Source organism: Melampsora larici-populina, assembly GCF_000204055.1.
Source record: "Melampsora larici-populina 98AG31 unplaced genomic scaffold MELLAscaffold_28, whole genome shotgun sequence".
Classification (NCBI taxonomy): domain Eukaryota; kingdom Fungi; phylum Basidiomycota; class Pucciniomycetes; order Pucciniales; family Melampsoraceae; genus Melampsora; species Melampsora laricis-populina.
In genome coordinates, this window is record NW_006768792.1 from 863,099 (window position 1) to 867,297 (window position 4,199).

Here is a 4,199-nt window from a genome sequence, read left to right on the forward strand (position 1 = left end):
CAAACCATTCTAAAGCCGATAGTTCATTCACTCCACATCTCTAAGATCACACTCGATTCACGACGCCGGACTTTACGCTACCACAGAGCCCGACTTCTACGAGTCACAACTCAGACATGTTCGAAGATACTGTAGAACCACCCTCCGAAGCCAGAATGTCTAATATAACTCTGGAAGATGTAATGAGAGAATTAAGCTTGATGAATACGAAGCTGAATACAGAGACTGAACTCCGGAAGAAAGCTGAGACGGAAAGTCAAGAAGCTAATGCCCAAAGCAAAGAGTTGGCACAAAAGCTGGCGCAGCTTGAGTCGAATCATAGTCAAGGACAAACTTATGCGACTAGTTCGACCCCTGCAGCCCACCCTCAAGCTCCAATTCCGACTCCTTCACATAATAAGCCGCCTAAAATTGCAACTCCAGACAAATTTGATGGATCTAAAGGACCCAAAGCTGAGGTTTTTATGAACCAAATCGGACTCTACATGAAAATGGATGCCTCTTTGTTTACCGACGAACAATCACAAGTGACTTTTGCGTTGTCCTATATGACGGGAAAAGCAAGCATTTGGAGTCAGGCCATTACCGATCAACTACTTGACCCGGAGAGAACTCATCTAGTCAACTGGGCCAAATTTATTCAGTCTTTCCGTGCGACCTTCTTTGACACAGAACGAGTATCTAAGGCCAAAAGAGAAATTCGAGCTCTCAAACAAATCCGTTCTGTCTCTGACTATTGGATCCGTTTCTCCGAACTTTCTCTTATTGTCAAGTGGTCTGAGAACATCCTTCTTTCTCAATTTGAACAAGGTTTAAAACCGGAAATTGCCATCTATATGATCAACGAGACATTTGAAGAAGTTGAGAAAATGGCGCATATGGCCATTAAAATTGACAATAAACTCCACAAACGCCACAACAAATCGAACTATACGCCTATTTCACCTGCAACTCCGCACATTAGCGCAACTGACCCTGATGCTATGGACTGCTCCGCGTATCGTCTAAACATTTCATCTGACGAGTACAATCGACGAGGTACCACAGGGTCGTGCTACAGTTGTGGGAGTCCTGATCATTTCATTGGAAGCTGTCCTAAAGTAAAGAAACATAGGGGGTATGGAGGATTTAGAGGTGGAAGTAACAGAGGAAGCGAGATGAGTAGATTAAGAGCAAGAGTGGCGGAATTAGATAGTCAGTTATCAGAAGTGAAAGGGAAGTAGAAAGAGGAGGGAAGGTCTGAAGTGTCAAAAAATGGAGAAGCTCGGGATTGTTAGTTGTGCCTCCCCCGAGCAAATCTTGTTTAGAAGCAGAAGTTGGAATTATTGATAGCCTTGAAATGATAGATACGCGTCTTATTGAAAATGTCCAACTTCTCGACCCTAATTCTGACACAACCATCACCGCTAGAGTCTTAAATGATAGTGGTGCGACACACGAAGCCATTAGCCTCAAGTTTGTGGAGAAACACAAACTGCACATTGACCCCTTGCCCAAATCACATAGTGTCACTGGATTCAGTGGACACGAAACACAGGTAACTCACACGGGAGATTACTGTGTCAATCACGAGCATCAGACCACGACTTTTATCATCACTCAGTTGCGAGACAAGTATGATGCAATCCTTGGCATGCCATGGATCAAAAGAAACTCGAATATCATTGATTGGAAAGAAAGCAAATTGAAGACACAAGCCAATCACATTGTAATGTCAACGCCGCAACTAGCCTTCATGGACCCTGGAATGGAGCCTGTAAGGCACGCTAGGCACAGTGACACGGGGGTTGAGTTCAGTAATGACTCGGTAAAACCCCCGCAATGTGAGTATTTCACGATTCCTAACCCACCCGTTGAAGAAGCACTTTGCAAGCTTAAACAACATTTAGAACTTGAAGTCAAACCACCGGTAAACTCGATGAGCGGAAAAGAATCACAAACACCTGCAGATGTTACCTTGACATCTTTGTCCAATCCGAAAAACACCTCTACGAACCTCAGCGAGGAAAAGGAGAGGAATGCTAGGAAAAGTGACATGGGGGTTGAGATCAGTAATGACTCATTAAAACCCCCGCAGAGTGAGTTTGCTATTGATATGAGGCCCTTACCCAAAGAACCACTGAAAAAGCAGTCACGCCTTCTACAGAAACCACCAGGAACAGTCCCGAAGCCTATACCTCGACCACCGAAGATGAAGCTGTATACTCAAGCACTCCGGTCGTCAGGAATCGCGATACCTGAAGTACACACGATGAAAGCATCATGGAATTTATCAGCACGCCTATCAGCAGATCAAGACAAGAACAAGCCAGAACAGTCAGCAACAGAACTTGTCCCGGAATGTTATCACGACTACCTAGACATGTTCGAAAAAAGCAAGGCAAATGGACTACCACCTCACCGAGTCTATGACTTTTGAGTGGATCTGATCCCAAATGCGACCCCCCAAGCCGGCAGAGTTATACCATTATCTCCTAAAGAAAGCGCAGTCTTGGACGAAATGCTAGACAGAGGATTAGCTAATGGAACCATACAAAGGACCACTTCACTGTGGGCGGCTCCGGTACTATTCACTGGCAAGAAGGATGGAATTTTACGCCCTTGTTTCGACTACCGTAAACTAAATGCAGTTACAGTAAAGAACAAATACCCGTTACCATTAACAATGGAGCTAATTGATAGCCTTTTGGACGCAGACGAATTCACGAGCTTAGACATGCGGAACGGGTACAATAATCTCAGAGTCAGAGAAGGCGACGAAGCTAAATTAGCATTCATATGTAAGCGCGGCCAGTTTGAACCCCTTACAATGCCCTTTGGACCAACTGGGGCTCCAGGCTTCTTTCAGTATTTTATCCAGGATGTATTGAAATCACATATAGGTAGAGATGTGGCAGCATATCAGGATGATGTCCTTATTTACACGAAGCCAGGGGTTGATCATAAAGCGGTAGTGAGGGAAGTCTTGGCAATATTGAAAGCGCAGAACGTATGGTTGAAGCCTGAAAAATGCAAGTTCTCAAAGAAAGGGGTTTCGTATTTAGGCTTAATCATTTCAAAAAACCAGATCAGAATGGACGAAACTAAAGTTCAAGCAGTTACTGATTGGCCTACACCTAGAAATGTCTTGGAAGTACAAACATTCATAGGCTTTGCAAACTTCTATAGGCGGTTCATTGGTCAATTCTCAAAAATTGCAAGGCCTTTACACGAGTTATCGCAAAAAGACACTCCATTTGTATGGACCACGGCAAGGGAACAAGCATTTCAAGATCTCAAGAAAGCATTTACCACGGCGCCAATTCTCAAGATTGCCGATCCTTACCGGCCCTTTGTGTTAGAATGCGACTGCTCTGATTACGCATTAGGAGCAGTCTTGTCGCAGGTCTCAAGTGACGATGGTGAACTACACCCGGTGGCGTTTCTCTCGCGTTCCCTAATACAAGCTGAAAGGAATTACGAAATATTCAACAAGGAGCTGCTAGCTGTGGTTGCGTCCTTTAAAGAATGGAGGCAGTATCTTGAAGGTAATCCAAACCGGTTGAATGTTATAGTATACTCTGATCATAAAAACTTGCAATCGCTAATGACTACAAAGGAGTTAACAAGACGGAAAGCGAGATGGGCGGAAGTCTTAGGAAGTTTCGACTTTGAAATCAGGTTTCGAGCAGGCAAACAATCAACAAAGCCGGACGCTTTATCCCGCAGACCGGATTTGATGCCAAAGAATGGCGAGAAGTTTACCTTTGGACAAATGTTGAAACCTCAGAACTTACCAAATGATGCGTTTATAGACAAAATGGACTTAATTGATTCTTGGGTTGTCAATGAGGATTTGGATCAAGTAATTGATATTGAAGAATTCGGAATGGATGAACAACATCTTGATGATGAAGGTGACTTAATATGGAATGATGAGCAAATTTTAAATGAAATTCGACTCAAATCAAAGGTAGATTCAAAAATTGGGGAAGTAATCGAAATGAAAAAGGGGGGATGGAACTCAAGAATGTTGAAAGACTACTCAAGCATTGAAGGAATTTTATACTTCAAGGACAAAATTGTGGTACCTAACGACAACAATCTGAAGGTACAAATCTTACGATCACGCCATGATAGTCGTTTAGCAGGTCACCCTGGAAGAATGAGGACGCTAGCTCTAGTCAAACGAGGATATCATTGGAAGTCAATGAAAGCCT